General features: G+C 44.7%; 1 protein-coding gene across 1 annotated transcript in view; it reads left to right on the forward strand.

The window, feature by feature from the left end:
- Positions 1–8,386: 8,386 nt before the first annotated feature.
- LOC106575804 (semaphorin-5B) overlaps positions 8,387–16,775 on the forward strand; it is a 136,387-nt gene continuing 127,998 nt past the window's right edge. The window contains exon 1 of the mRNA XM_045698154.1: positions 8,387–8,538. The gene's annotated coding sequence lies outside the window, so the exon portion shown is untranslated. The remainder of the gene's footprint in view (positions 8,539–16,775) is intronic.

Below are 16,775 nucleotides of genomic sequence, written 5' to 3' on the forward strand. Positions count from 1 at the left end.
ACTACAAAGGGAAACCCAGCCGCGAGCTGTCCAGTGACGCAAGCCTACCAGATGAGCTTTATGCCTTTTATTCTCGCTTCGAGGCAAGCAACACTGAAGGATGCATGAGAGCACCAGCTGTTCCGGACAACTGTGTGATCACGCTCTCCGCAGCCGATGTGTGCAAGACCTTATAACAGGTGAACATTCACAAGGTCGCACGGCCAGACGTATTACCAGGACGTGTACTCGGAGCATGCGCGGACCAACTGGCAAGTGTCTTCAGTGACATTTTCAACCTCTCCCTGACCAAGTCTGTAATACCTACATGTTTCAAGCAGGCCACCATAGACCCTGTGCCCAAGAAAACGAAGGTAACCTGCCTAAATGACTACCGCCCCGTAGCACTCACCTCGGTAGCCATAAAGTGCTTTGAAAGGCTGGTCATGGCTCACATCAACACCATCATCCCGTAAACCCTAGACCCACTCCAATTCGCATACTTTTTTACTTCTGTCACGCCCTGACCTGTGAGAGACGTTTTATTTCCTCTAGTTTGGTTAGGTCAGGGTGTGACATGGGGTGGGCATTCTATGTTTTCTATTTCTTTGTGGTGAGCCGAGTATGGTTGCTAATCAGAGGCAGCTGTTTATCGTTGTCTCTGATTGGGAATCATACCTAGGCAGCCCTTTTTCCCTCCTTCAGTTGTGGGATCTTGTTTTTGTACAGCTCAGTAAAGCCTGCAGAACGTGACGATCGGTTTCCTTTGTTTGTTGTTTTGATTTAGTGTTCTGAGTTATAATAAATTATTAATCATGAGCACTTACCACGCTGCACATTGGTCCACTCCTTCAAACGAAAGTCGTCACAACTTCACTACATTCTTAAAGAAAGTATGTACTTTTTACTCCATACATTTTCCCTGACACCCAAAAGTACTCGTTACATTTTGACAGGAAAATGGTCCAATTTACACACTTATCAAGAGAACATCCCTGGTCATCTCTACTGTCTCTGATCTGGCTGACTCACTAAACACAAATGCTTTGTTCGTAAATTATGTCTGAGTGTTGGAGTGTGCCCCTGGCTATCCGTCAATAACAAAAAAACAAGAGAATTGTGCCGTCTGGTTTGCTTAATATAAGGAACTTGAAATGATTTATACTTTTACTTTTGATACTTAAGTACATTTTAGCAATTCCATTTACTTTTGATACTTAAGTATATTTAAAACCAAATACTTTTTTACTTTTACTCAAGTAGTATTTTACTGGGTGACTCACTTTTAGTTGAGTCATTTTATATCAAGGTATCTTTACTTTTACTCAAGTATGACAATTGAGTTATTTTTCCACCACTGCATACCGCCCCAACAGATCCACAGATGACACAATCTCAATTGCAATCCACACTGCCCTTTCCCACCTGGACAAAGGGAACACATATGTGCGAATGCTGTTCATTGACTACAGCTCAGCGTTCAACACCATAGTGCCCACAAAGCTCATCATTTAGTTAAGGACCCTGGGACTAAACACCTCCCTCTGCAACTGGATCCTGGACTTCCTGACGGGCCGCCCCCAGGTGGTAAGGGTAGGCAACAACACATCTGCCACGCTGATCCTCAACACGGGGGCCCCTCAGGGGTGCGTGCTTAGTCCTCTCCTGTACTCCTTGTTCACCCACGACTGAGTGGCCAAGCACGACTCCAACACAATCATTAAGTTTGCTGACGACACAACAGTGGTAGGCCTGATCATCGACAAGGATGAGACAGCCTATAGGGAGGAGGTCAGAGACCTGGCAGTGGGGTGCCAGGACAACAACCTCTCTCTCAACGTGAGGAAGACAAAGGAGCAGGTCAAGAGTTTCAAGTTCCTTGGTGTCCACATCACCAACCAACTATCATGGTTCAAACACATCAAGACAGTTGTGAAGAGGGCACTACAACACCTTTTCCCCATCAGGAGACTGAAAAGATTTGGCATTGGTCCCCAGCTCCTCAAAAAGTTCTACAGCTGCACCATCGAGAGCATCCTGACCGGTTGCATCACCTTGTGGTATTTGATTTTACACACATGGAACTCACGTGAACCCCTCATGAACCCCACATACAGATGTGAATACTGTATACACACTCACACGCATGGAGACAGACACACACACACCACCACCACACACTGATGATGAGTCGATATGGCAGTCCCCATCCTAACGCCGAGCAGACACATCTGGGAATCAGCAGTCTGCAGATTTAGTCTGTAAGCTTGTCATCCTCCTATGTGTCAGCATAATCGCTCAGTGGACCATGATAGACCACTTTAATTGTATTTATATCATCGGATACTACCTAAAAATGTCACATGAGAATTCCAAACTGGAGGAAAGGTGGTGCAGCCTACTTCAAGTTTATGTGTATACTGTAATAGCAACAATGCAGTCCAGAACTGGACAGCATTATAGGCCCTTAGTCGAGATCAAAGTGTTTGAAGGCCTTTCTGAGTGACTAAATATTGTCCTGAGTGACTAAACATTGTCCTGAGTGACTAAGTATTCTCCTGAGTGCCTAAGTATTTTCCTGTGTAACTAAGTATTTTTCTAAGTGTCTAAGTATTGTCCTGAGTGACTAAACATTGTCCTGTGTGACTAAGTATTTTTTCTAAGTGTCTAAGTATTGTCCTGAGGGACAAAGTATTGTCCTGAGTGACTAAACATTGTCCTGTGTGACTAAGTATTTTTTCTAAGTGTCTAAGTATTGTCCTGAGGGACTAAGTATTGTCCTGAGTGACTAAGTATTGTCTTGAGTATTGTCCTGAGTGACTAAGTATTGTCCTGTGTGACTAAGTATTTTTTCTAAGTGTCTAAGTATTGCCCTGAGGGACAAAGTATTGTCATGAGTGACTAAGTATTGTCATGAGTGACTAAGTATTGTATTGTATTGTCCTGAGCGAGTAAGTATTGTCTTGAGTGACTAAGTATTGTCCTGAGTGACTAAGTATTGTCTTGAGTATTGTCCTGAGTGACACAGTATTGTCCTGAGTGACTAAGTTTTTTTCTAAGTGTCTAAGTATTGCCCTGAGGGACAAAGTATTGTCATGAGTGACTAAGTATTGTCATGAGTGACTAAGTATTGTATTGTATTGTCCTGAGCGAGTAAGTATTGTCTTGAGTGACTAAGTATTGTCCTGAGTGACTAAGTATTGTCTTGAGTATTGTCCTGAGTGACACAGTATTGTCCTGAGTGACTAAGTATTGTCTTGAGTATTGTCCTGAGTGACTAAGTATTGTCCTGAGTGACTAAGTATTGTCTTGAGTATTGTCCTGAGTGACTAAGTATTGTCCTGAGTGACTAAGTATTGTCCTGGGTGACTAAGTATTGTCCTGAGTGATTAAGTATTGTCCTGAGTGACTAAGTATTGTCCTGAGTGATTAAGTATTGTCCTGAGTGACTAAGTATTGTCCTGGGTGATTAAGTATTGTCTTGAGTATTGTCCTGAGTGACTAAGTTTTGTCCTGAGTGACTACGTATTGTCCTGAGTGACTAAGTATTGTCTTGAGTATTGTCCTGAGTGACTAAGTATTGTCCTGAGTGACTAAGTATTGTCCTGAGTGACTAAGTATTGTCTTGAGTATTGTCCTGAGTGACTAAGTATTGTCCTGAGTGACTAAGTATTGTCTTGAGTATTGTCCTGAGTGACTAAGTATTGTCCTGAGTGACTAAGTATTGTCTTGAGTATTGTCCTGAGTGACTAAGTATTGTCCTGAGTGACTAAGTATTGTCCTGAGTGACTAAGTATTGTCTTGAGTATTGTCCTGAGTGACTAAGTATTGTCCTGAGTGACTAAGTATTGTCCTGAGTGACTAAGTATTGTCTTGAGTATTGTCCTGAGTGACTAAGTATTGTCCTGAGTGACTAAGTATTGTCTTGAGTATTGTCCTGAGTGACTAAGTATTGTCCTGAGTGACTAAGTATTGTCCTGAGTAACTAAGTATTGTCTTGAGTATTGTCCTGAGTGACAAAGTATTGTCCTGAGTGACTAAGTATTGTCCTGAGTGACTAAGTATTGTCCTGAGTGACTAAGTATTGTCTTGAGTATTGTCCTGAGTGACTAAGTATTGTCCTGAGTGACTAAGTATTGTCTTGAGTATTGTCCTGAGTGACTAAGTATTGTCCTGAGTGACTAAGTATTGTCCTGAGTGACTAAGTATTGTCTTGAGTATTGTCCTGAGTGACTAAGTATTGTCCTGAGTGACTAAGTATTGTCCTGAGTGACTAAGTATTGTCCTGAGTGACTAAGTATTGTCTTGAGTATTGTCCTGAGTGACTAAGTATTGTCCTGGGTGACTAAGTTTTGTCCCCTCATCAGTCCCCTACTTATCCCAAATCTATTGCTGTCTGCAGTGGAAGAAATCAGTGCCAATGACTTAAACGGCAGATTCTGCCGACTCATCAGTCCAGGATCCGTCCCAACAGTAAATAATGTCTAGTGAGCACTAAAAGAGATATGGATATTAGGGATGGCCTGTGTGTTTAATAATCCATACTCAGCTGAAATAGATGTTTTACTCTGATATAAATCAGTTTACTTTAGCCAACACTAATGTCTCCTGGTATCGAATCTGAGCATTTCATTTTAACTTTAAATGAGTATCAATCAGTGAACTAGATATGGTGTGTGTGTGTGTGTGTGTGTGTGTGTGTGTGTGTGTGTGTGTGTGTGTGTGTGTGTGTGTGTGTGTGTGTGTGTGTGTGTGTGTGTGTGTGTGTGTGTGTGTGTGTGTGTGTGTGTGTGTGTGTGTGTGTGTGTGTGTGCGGCTATATTACCAGAGTAACAAGGTAAACGTTGACACTCCCAAGATGTGGGTCAAAGGCCACACAGCCACGCTTGTTGAAGTCAGGTTATCCCAATGTTTGAAGTAAAAGTCAAAGACAATATTTAGGTGTGCGAGGCCCCTGGCTCACAGTGGAGTGCTATGCTGTCGGACAAGGGCCCCATTGATGCCTCTGCAGAGGAAAGTGAGGGGAGGTTTCCCAGGGGAGGTCCCTGGACTGTTGTATCTGAAGGGTCTAGGAAGCTCTGCTGGTCAAACCAACCATACTGTGATGGCTCAGATATTTTGTGTGCGCACGCACGCATATGTATGAGCAGGTGCCTGTGAGCAGTGGGTCTCTCTTTGGTGCTTCGAGTTGCATTTACCAATTGACTGGATGTGAGAGAGACACACAGACAGGCAGACAGGGACAGGCAGACAGAGACACACAACGTGATGCAACAGAATGTAAACTATCTGATAGGAGTTATAGTGGATGGAGGACTCCCTTGACACTTCCATCACTTCTACAGGAAGAGGAGGAAAGGTTCAACTCACATACCTGCATATACCCTATCGTCAGGATGCCGTTTTTAGTGTATTTTCGAACTATTTCAGACAATGCTATTTAGTCACTGCCATAATATTAGTACAATAACATTACAAAAAGTTAACTTGAGTTGACTGATGAGCTCTGACAGCCCTATTATAGACAGAGAGAATATTCATCTTTCCACTTCCTCCGTCTATTCTGAACAGTATACTGTAGCACAAGGCCCTCAGGCTCTGCCTGATTGACATATCCAATGGTGAAAAGCATCAAGGTAGCCCACTCAATAGTCTTTAATTCAGATCTACGAATATAATAATTGATCATTGAATCTATTTTGACACAATAACTGTAAAAGATCCTTAATGTAGTTAGACCCATACAGCAGATACATTAGGCTAGTGCAGCAGGAAACGTCTTAGTTTTAAAGGCAAAAGGAAACTAATCTGGCAACATGCCATTTCTGGTCCTCATTCATTCGCAAAGTGGTGGCAAACCTGGCAACCCGCCTGTTTTTTCCTCTCCTGGTTACAGAGGAGCGGAGGGCCCAGAGCCATGGCTGTCACTGTTTTTTATATGCCCCCCTCCTAACAGTACAACCGGGGTCCTGTTCGGTCCAGCAGAATACACAATCACAACTGCTGAGTGTCAAGTCAGCAGAGAGAGGGATTTACAAACTGCCACACGCTACATATTGATGGGAAGCCATGAGTCACACTACAATAGGGAAGAGAATGGGGGGGGTATCCATTTTGTGTAACATTGGGGAGACATTGGAGAATGAGTGGTGAGTAACCTTGTCTGAGACTGAAGACTTGTGGTATCTGTAATGCCTAGGCTTCAGCTCGGAGGGCTAACAGAGTCTTGTGTTCAAACCCCATCATGTCACATATGATTATTTCCTATACAAGATCATGAAACCTGTGGAAGGGGTCATCAAATATGAACAATACAATGGTCAAGCACCAAAACCAGGAACTACAATACCTGACTAACTACTCTAATTTAATTCGGTGAAGGCATTCCTCTGGATCAGAGTGGTAGCCGTGAGTGAAATTCCACTCCGAACTTTGGAGAGCTTTGTATTGGCCTCTTACTCAAGGATTCAGCTCTTTTGTGTTGATCTGCCTTTCTAAAAAGTACCAAGTCGTTGAGAGAGTGAAGCACCTTTCCTTCCTGTCTTTTTAAGCCGCTCTGATCTAGAGAAATCAAAAGATAGATGGAAAAACATAGCACAAGTCAAACAATGCAGATTATTTCACGAGGAATAGTTCATGTGTGAAAGGAAGCGTTTGACTGATGCCTCAAAACCTTGCAGACTTGGCGGCTACTAAGTTAGCACTGAGAGTTAGTTTTCATCTTCTATCAGCATGCTGTGGGTGCCACTCTGTTACTTTGTGATGCATCGCTGGCAAAAAGAATGGCCTTAAATCTGTCCTGCATGGTAAGGGACTTTTGCAGTGGCTGGTACAGTCAAAGCACATATTGTGTCATGAAAGGTGTACCTAAACATGCTTCAGCCCATCTTCAACAAAAATATCATGGATGAAAAGTATTCATACAGGATGCTCGACAGGCTTTGCCCCCTCAATCCACATGGTCTGGATTTTGCCATCTCCAACCATCTTGCCGTCCTGTGTAATCTGGTCGTCCCCTTAACCAAGATGCTGCAAAAACGGACCATTACATAGAGGAACATTAAGTTTGTCATCACATCAGTCCTAGGAAACGCAGTTCAAACACACAACAGCTGTGATCCTCTTCTGTCCTCGGCCGAGGAGCTGGGTTCTCACTATGCTTCTCACTATGACACGCTCCTCTCCTCCAGCCTTGACTCTTTTGCACTTCTGATAACTCAGACTGTGTCTTTCTCCTTCTCTGCTCCCTGGTTTACCTCTGAGCTGCATTCTATGAAGTTCACTGGCCGACAACTGGAGAGGCTCTATAAAAAACCTGGTCACACAGTCCAGTCCACTCAGAGTCCTGGAGGACTAAATGATGCTCTCTCCCAGGCCAAATCAATCTACTACTCCAACCTCATCAATAACGGCCAAGGCAATCCCAGAACCCTTTTCTCCACCATCAACAGACTACTCCGGCCTTTGGATTCCTCCCCCTCACTGGCTATTTACAGCCTTGTAATACATTTCTGGACTTTTTTCAGTCAAAAATTGAATACATCTGCCAGCAGCTTCAGATATCCCCCAGCCTGCACCCAGCCCCAGTTGTGACTAACACTACCCTCCACAGCCTTCTGAAAGGTGCTTTAAATCCCATGTATTACTATTTTATTGTTATTATTTAGGATATGAAAGTGGAAAAGTTTTGGAGCATTTTGGGGACACATTTAGATCCACATTCGGGTTCTCTTCCCGTTAACGGTTGGGGACTTGGAGACCGTTCTGGATGTTGTAGCGCAGACACTGACCGAAAGAAAAGGAAGAAGGGAAAGTCAATAGAACGGGTTTCTTCTTTAAAACGCTTTTTAAAAAAACAGCTTTCCTCCCAGTATTATCATTAAAAGTTACATGTTTTGTATAACAGCAACGTGTGTGACTGAATAATATCAACACTTTTAATTAAGCTTTTTGCTGACATTTGCTAAATATTTTGTAACATTTCCCATTAATAAAGCATTTGTAATAATAGTAATACAAAAACGTAGTTATAACTGTTAGTAGAATGTCCTATTACTACCAGAGCAAATGTATATTAGGCGACAAAGTATAAAAGCAACCGTTCTGTCAAGTAGCCTTATCAATATCAATTAGAACCGTATCACGCCCTTACATCGAGAGTGACCATTCTATCTAGGGGGGTGCGCATCTCTCACTCTGAATAGAATGAAAACACAATTATATGACTGAAGAAATTAGTTTGAAGAAAAAGGCCCTGGGTGGTTAAAAGTTAGCCTACCCACAATTAAATTGTAACAAACATGTCCTTAATTTGAGATTTAAAACACCCTCAACCGATTCGTAGGTTCAAAACTCCCCTTTTATCAGCTGTAGTGGGATCTCCGCACAACATCACAGCGCCTGCAAAGCCAGCCAGGCAGATAGCCACTTGGTAGGAGAGAGACACGCACCGGACAGTGGATACTCGTATAGGCTACTGTGTATAGGCCAACGCGCTCTGCTTCAGCCTTCGTATGAAACTAACTTTCCCCAGCAACATAAATGCACCAATAAAGAAAGGTAAGGTTTGTAAAAAATAAATGAAAAAAATGGTAGTGAGACAGCAATTGAATTAACTTAGTTTTCTGGAAAGTTTGACTGAAAGGCAATTTGATCATATTTGAGTAACCGTATTTCCATTTCGTAGAAGATGCTTATGTCAAATAATTATTGACTTTGAACAAGCAACTTCATATAAATGGTGTTATCTGAATGACAAATAATATTCGTTATTTGACTATAGGACGCCTTGTGTTGCGTCAATGTACTGTCCCTTCGATAGATTTTTCAGATCAATTCTGTTATGGGATTTTCGGTTGATTCCGAATCGATTTTAGGCTACCTATGTTGGCCCGACAGACAAAAGGCAAGCGGTTGGAATCATACCACCAGAGTAAGACTGTCTGATCATTCTGCGGACTGCTTTAGGGCATTAGATACAGTATAATGCACATCTTTACGACGCAGCCCATGACAGAATTGTCCTTTTCTTTTCTGTTCTAGGCCATATAACATTCATGTTGCCCCAAACTTTGCAACTTTGCTCACAATTTAGGTTAATTATTGCCACTCGTCGATAGAGTGCAGAGTTGAGCAGCTGTTGTCCTTGGGTTTACAGTATTTGTGTTAATACTGTATGTCTAAAGTGTTTTATGCACCATAGACAACGAGAGTTTATCAAGGTGTTTGAAAATAGCACTGTAATGTATTTCTTCCTCACCTAATGGCTTTAATATCACACCTAATGGCTGGTTCATGATGTTGCATGAATACAGCTAGAATGTGTCTAAAGTTGTCTCATTCTCTGTGAATTCTCATCTGGAATGTAATCTGTGATGATATATCATGTATATCTCTCAATGAGTGTATACTGTATTCTTTGGGGCAAAGATCTGGTTTGTGGCACTCTGCCTCTCAATTCAATTCAAAGCCTTTATTGGCATCCATCCATCACTCACTCTCTCTCTCTCTCTCTCTCTCTCTCTCTCTCTCTCTCTCTCTCTCTCTCTCTCTCTCTCTCTCTCTCTCTCTCTCTCTCTCTCTCTCAATTATATTCTATTTGCATTATTGGCATGACGTACCAATGTACATACTGCCAAAGCTTACTTTGGAGATGTACAATATTAACATAATTAATAATAATAATCAATATTGTCAACGGAACAACAGTAACAACAATAATCAAGGGTCAAAATAACCATACATGAACAATAACAATAAGCATACAGTAGAGGACATGTGCAGGTTGATTGGTCTGTCAGACACCGTCCCTCATCTTATGGCAGGCAGCAATGTAGTGCGCTGCCAACCCACAGCTCTCTGCGTCCTCTGTTCTATCTGCTCTAAACAGACCTATTGATGATTCAATAGCTTCGCTCATTGATCTCCCTCAGCGCAAGTCCAGTTCACCTTATCAGATCTGTTCACAAAAGATGAAATGACTGCCCCTCACCCTGTCCTACCTGGCTACAAAAGTGGAACATGAGCTTCAGTGATAAGGGCTAGAAAAGGTCAGGGTAGAGAAGCACTTGTGTCCATTGTGAGTTGGCGCACCTTCACAGACAAGAGCAGTACAGCAGTCAACTACAAGACCTGAGGAGAGAGGAGGAAAGAGACATTGATTATATTCCATTCTTAACAACTCTGGTAGCATGTCTGTGTAGAACATGATCAGAGTTGAGAAAGGAAAGTGGAGAGATGAGAGGAGGGAGATGCTTGTTACTGCATGTTAAAACTATTGGCTGGTGGAGTATGCTACAACAGAGATTTAATGGCTTGGACCTGCGGGGCTCAGCTCTGGTCTGCCTGTCGCTCTGCCTGCCTGTCGCTCTGCCTGCCTGCCTGTCTGTCTGTCTGTCTGTCTGTCTGTCTGTCTGTCTGTCTGTCTGTCTGTCTGTCTGTCTGTCTGTCTGTCTGTCTGTCTGTCTGTCTGTCTGTCTGTCTGTCTGTCTGTCTGTCTGTCTGTCTGTCTGTCTGTCTGTCTGCCTGCCTGCCTGCCTGCCTGCCTGCGTATTCTTAGGTCTCAGGAGTAGTGTTTCTCTGCTCAATCGCTTCAGCTCTTGTCCCAACAACACAGAAACAAAAATACTACTCCCCAGGCTGTTCAGAAGAGTTCCTCTGATGTATTTGAGTACGGCTTGGTGCCATGACTTATCCATGTGTTTAGTTACATCTGTGTGTTTCTCATCGGAGAACGTCCCCTGTCAACACACACTCGCTCACTTGCTTGCATGCACGCGCCCGCACACCTACACACACACACACACACACACACACACACACACACACACACACACACACACACACACACACACACACACACACACACACACACACACACACACACACACACACACACACACACACACCTCAGTGATCTGCTGTAACAGACTAACTGTGACTCCATTGCATTTGGGATTGTGATTCTTGCTCTGTAGGTCTCTGGTGTTTGATGGGAAACGGTCAAATCTAGAGGACAGTTTCCCCTTCCACTACATTAATAATACAGTAAGACTGTTGAATGATTCATTGATAAAATCCCCCATCCCCACAAAACTCAACCTCTGTGACCTCTTTCACTTCCCCATTTAATTCCTAGTAATTTCTCATCTCCCATTTACGTTTAACAGGTTGGATTAAATGTGTATTTAATGTGTATGAACATGTATACAGTAGGATGTTAATTTGAGCCAGTTTACTACAGCAGGAACAGGACATGTGAAATGTGGATTATTATTCATGGACATTTTTGTATGGATTAAAACATTTTTCGTCAAGTCAAACATTTCAAAGTGGAATTTACAAACTTCAGAAGCCTTTTCAAACCTCAAATACACTAAAAGTTTAACATTTTCTGCATTGCAGGAAAGTTATCCTGCAACAGGGTGATCAAATTAAGATCCTACATCTGTATGGCAATCACCTGGCCTAGACAAACAACGTTGCTCTCTCTCAGCATCAGGTCTACAGAATACAGCCTTTAATATGCGGCTCAAAGTGGAAGCAGCCATTAAATCATTTTAGTGCTAGACAGACCGCCACAGGCTGATTCTCAAATGGCACCCTATTCCCTTTGTGGTGCACTACTTTAGACAAGGGTCTCTGGCCAGAAGTAGTGCACTGTATAGTGAGTAGGTTAGCCAGAGACCACAGCTCCCCTCTCTCTCTCCACTGCTGTTTTACTGGGATAGCGGGAGGGGGGAGGGAGGGAGGGTCACCTAGCCAGGTGGGCTATGGTGGTCACCTTGCACAGACCATGTCATTCACTAAGAGGGCTCAGATGAGTGCATGTATGCGTGTGTGTGTGTGTGTGCGCGGCTATATTACCAGAGTAACAAGGTAAATGTTGACACTCTCAAGATGTGGGTCAAAGGCCACACAGCCACGCTTGTTGAAGTCAGGTTATCCCAATGTTTGAAGTAAAAGTCAAAGACAATATTTCGGTGTGCGAGGCCCCTGGCTCACAGTGGAGTGCTATGCTGTCGGACAAGGGCCCCATTGATGCCTCTGCAGAGGAAAGTGAGGGGAGGTTTCCCAGGGGAGGTCCCTGGACTGTTGTATCTGAAGGGTCTAGGAAGCTCTGCTGGTCAAACCAACCGTACTGTGATGGCTCAGATATTTTTGTCCATTCCAGTACAGTTCCAGCAACTATGGTAAATGGGTAAGGCTAGCACAGCTCGGTTCAGCTCGGCTCAGTGATGTGTAAAGGGTATAACAGTCAGAGAGAGAGGAAAATGAAGGAAGTCTTTGACTCTGTACAGACTCAATGACCATAGCCTTGCTATTGAGAAAGGCCACCGTAGGCAGACCTGGCTCTCTAGAGAAGACAGGCTATGTGCACACTGCCCACAAAATGAGGTGGAAACTGAGCTGTACTTCCTCCTGCCAAATGTATGACCATATTAGAGACACATATTTCCCTCAGATTACACAGATCCACAAAGAATTTGAAAACAGATCCAATGTTGATAAACTCCCATATTTACTGGGTGAAATACCACAGTGTGCAATAACAGCAGCAATATTTGTGTCCTGTTGCCACAAGAAAAGGGCAACCAGTGAAGAACAAACACCATTGTAAATACAACCTATATTTATGTTTATTAATTTTCCCTTTTGTACTTTAACTATTTGCACATTGTTACAACACTGTTTATAGACATAATATGACATTTGAAATGTACCACGTACCATGCACCAGGCCTCCAATACGTCTGCCCAGTCCAACTCAGCCCATTCCTGCTCCCCGCACTAGCCATGAGGTGCGTGTTCCCAAACTGGCACTTCCAGTACCAGCACCACGCATCAGGCTTCCAGTGCGTAATACCAGTTCCAATCGGCCGGTTCCTGCTTCCCGCATTAGCCCTGAGGTGCATGTCCCCAGGCTGGTACCTCCACTACCAGTCCCACGCATCAGGCTTCCAGTGCGTCAGCCCAGCCTCGAGTGTCCGGAAACAGTGCCCTGTCCAGAGTGTCCGGAAACAGTGCCCCGTCCAGAGTATCCGACGACAGTGCCCCGTCCAGAGTATCCGACGACAGTTCCCCGTCCAGAGTATCCGACGACAGTGCCCCGTCCAGAGTATCCGACGACAGTGCCCCGTCCAGAGTATCCGACGACAGTGCCCCATCCAGAGTATCCGACGACAGTGCCCCGTCCAGAGTATCCGACGACAGTGTCCCGTCCAGAGTATCCGACGACAGTGCCCCGTCCAGAGTATCCAACGACAGTTCCCCGTCCAGAGTATCCGACGACAGTGTCCCGTCCAGAGTATCCGACGACAGTGTCCCGTCCAGAGTATCCGACAACAGTGCCCCGTCCAGAGTATCCGACGACAGTGTCCCGTCCAGAGTATCCGACGACAGTGTCCCGTCCAGAGTATCCGACGACAGTGCCCCGTCCAGAGTATTCGGCAAGAGTGCCCCGTCCAGAGTATTCGGCAACAGTGCCCCGTCCAGAGTATCCGACGACAGTGCCCCGTCCAGAGTATCCGACGACAGTGTCCCGTCCAGAGTATCCGACGACAGTGCCCCGTCCAGAGTATCCGACGACAGTGCCCCGTCCAGAGTATCCGACGACAGTGCCCCGTCCAGAGTATCCGACGACAGTGCCCCGTCCAGAGTATTCGGCAACAGTGCCCCGTCCAGAGTATCCGACGACAGTGCCCCGTCCAGAGTATCCGACGACAGTACCCCGTCCAGAGTATCCGACGACAGTGCCCCGTCCAGAGTATCCGACGACAGTGCCCCGTCCAGAGTATCCGATGACAGTGCCCTGTCCAGAGTATCCGACGACAGTGCCCTGTCCAGAGTATCCGACGACAGTTCCCCGTCATGAGTATTCGGAAACAGTGTTAAGCCCGGAACCGAGTGAGATGGCCTACAGTTCGGAACCAAGGGAGACGGCCCACTGTGCAGAACCGAGTGAGACGGCCCACAGTTCGGAGAGGGGGGAATGGGTTTACAGTCCGGAACCGAGTGAGTCTGCCTGCGATCCGGAACCGAGTGAGTCTGCCTGCGGTCCGGAACCGAGTGAGTCTGCCTGCGGTCCGGAACCGAGTGAGTCTGCATGCGGTCCGGAACCGAGTGAGTCTGCCTGCGATCCGGAACCGAGTGAGTCTGCCTGCGGTCCGGAACCGAGTGAGTCTGCCTGCGGACCGGAACCGAGTGAGTCTGCCTGCGATCCGGAACCAAGTGAGTCTGCCTGCGGTCCGGAACCGAGTGAGTCTGCCTGCGGTCCGGAACCGAGTGAGTCTGCCTGCGGTCCGGAACCGAGCGAGTCTGACTATAACTCCGAACTGTGTGAGTCTGCCTACAGCTCAGAACTGAGTGAGTCTGCCTACGGCCCGGAACCGAGTGAGTCTGCCTACGGTCCGGAACCAAGCGAGTATGCCTACAGTCTGGGTGGCTGTAGACCAGAACCTGAGCCACCTCCAGTATAGGTGGGTTGGGGAGGGGGGGTGTAGCACAGGTGCCGTCGTTGACGGCAGCCACCCTCCCTTCCCTCCCTTTAGTTTAGGGGATTTCTGTTTGTTTTGGGGTATTTTGTTTTTTGTTTGAGGTGCATCCGGGGTCTGCACCTTGGGGGGGGTACTGTCACGTCCTGACCAGTAATAGGGGTTATTTGTTATTGTAGTTTGGTCAGGACGTGGCAGAGGGTATTTGTTTTATGTGGTTCGGGGTGGTGGTTTGTTTAGTAGGGTATTTGATTTATGTATTCCGTTTTTTTGGGGGGCACTGTTCTATGTTAGTGTATTTCTATGTTCTGTCTAGTCTTTTGTATTTCTATGTTTTGTTAATTGTGGTTGGACTCTCAATTGGAGGCAGGTGTTTTCTAGTTGCCTCTGATTGAGAGTCCTATATATAGGTATGTGTTTGTTGAGTGCTTTGTGGGAGATTGTTCTGTGTATAGCCCTGTGCCTTACCAGCCTGTGAATAGTCGTTGTGTTTTCTTTGTGTACGTGTTTATTTTGGTTCTCCTTCTTGTCCGATTATAATAAAGAAGATGAGTGCACATTTCCCCGCTGCATTTTGGTCTAAATCCGACGACAGCCGTTACACTACCTCACTTGCTTTGGTGAAGTTAACATATGTTTCCCATACCAATAAAGCCTTTAAATTGAACATGTAATTAAGATAGGGTTACACCCATCCAGCATGACAGTAGTTGCTTGCTCTTTAGTCAATGGCTCTGATGTCCAAGTGCCAATAACTTGTTCTTCCTAACAGAATGTATCAGATTGGATGTCAGGTCTATTGCCCTCACCCGATGAGTGCTCGATATTTAGATCCATTTACTAAGGAAATGAGGTCATACTTTCTTGTCTCCTTAAATGATTGTTTTGTCTGTAATGGATCCACTTAAGACACCTTAGCTAAGGGTCTTGACTTACTTGAGTTAAAGTTGTTGACCCCGTGAGGAGCGAAGGTATGGAGCTAAGGGTCAGACAGGAAGACTAACGGCTCACTGTCAACCCTGACCTAGCCTTGACTCCTGTGATACTGTATGCATCCTGACCAGCTACTCTCACCCTCTGTCTCTGGTGACAGAGAGAGAGAAAGATTAGTGATGGCAAGACCTGACCTGTTCTGAAGACAATCAACACTTTACAGCTGTAAGTAGGCTTAGCAGGTTTGTGTAGTGCTAGGAATGTGTTTGGAAAATAACAGTATAGGTATCAGGTACCAGAGAGAAAGACTGGAAATGTGTGTGGAATAAGCTGTAGTTTCCAAGTAATGGTAACTAAGTCAAATAAGGCATTATGAAGGGTCATGCATGCTTATAACAACTAATGAAGCGTTATACCTGCTTGTTGGCTTTAAGTGAAGTCCTACTGAGGTAGGATTATATATGTCAAAAAGTCTTACTGAAGTAATAAACATTATCTGACTACTCTATTTACTCCCCCATTTCCACTTCGATTTATCTGCAAGAGTTGTCCTCCTAAGTGTCTGGCTGTGCTACAAACTCTATCTCTCAACCTAAGGTGATGACAACAGCACTGTGAAATCACTTTACACTGCCACTCTGGGGTCGGGCTGAAAGTTTAGCAAAAGCAACAAGCCCCCTCAGTCTCTTGGGGTTGGGGTAGTCTACCGAGCCAAGCTAAGAAAGATGAATGAGCCGCCTCCCGCATCTTTCAAGGTTAGGAGTTCAATCGCTGGAGACTATTTGTCTCTGCTCTGCTGGACATATGGGCCAAGTGGAGGGTTTTTTCAGCTGACGTGATTTATGGTCACCGTGAATTGCTATTATATGTGTTTGAGCAGCAGGTCATTCTACGATGCCCTTGTGTTTTCTTTTTAGATTGGCATTTAATTCCTTGGTTGGGAGACTCAGACTGCAGCCTAAGTGTGTGTGTGTCTTGTAGTACAATGACACATCATAGGGGTTTGTGTCTCAATGTAGACATGTTGTTGTCACTGTCCTACCCTTTGAGACTTCCTGTTAGCCACTTCTAAGCTGGGCTTTGGATGTGCTCTGTCACAGGTGAAAGATTCGACCTTTTACAACTGACACTTTGGCATAATGATAAATTGTAATTTCAAAAAGGTAAACTAATATTTCTCAAAGCTAATCAGATTTGGTATTGTCTTTGTGACGCACGCACGCCTTCATTTACACATTAATGAGGCTTATTCCTGCTCCCTAGAGCGATGGCGTTGATTTCCGGCCCAAATTAAATGTCTACCTTTAGGTAATGGCTTTACAAATGAATTAATCTGGGAAATCAATTTGGAAGTGAAAAAAATCACCGAGA

Source organism: Salmo salar, chromosome ssa16 (assembly GCF_905237065.1).
Source record: "Salmo salar chromosome ssa16, Ssal_v3.1, whole genome shotgun sequence".
NCBI lineage: Eukaryota > Metazoa > Chordata > Actinopteri > Salmoniformes > Salmonidae > Salmo > Salmo salar.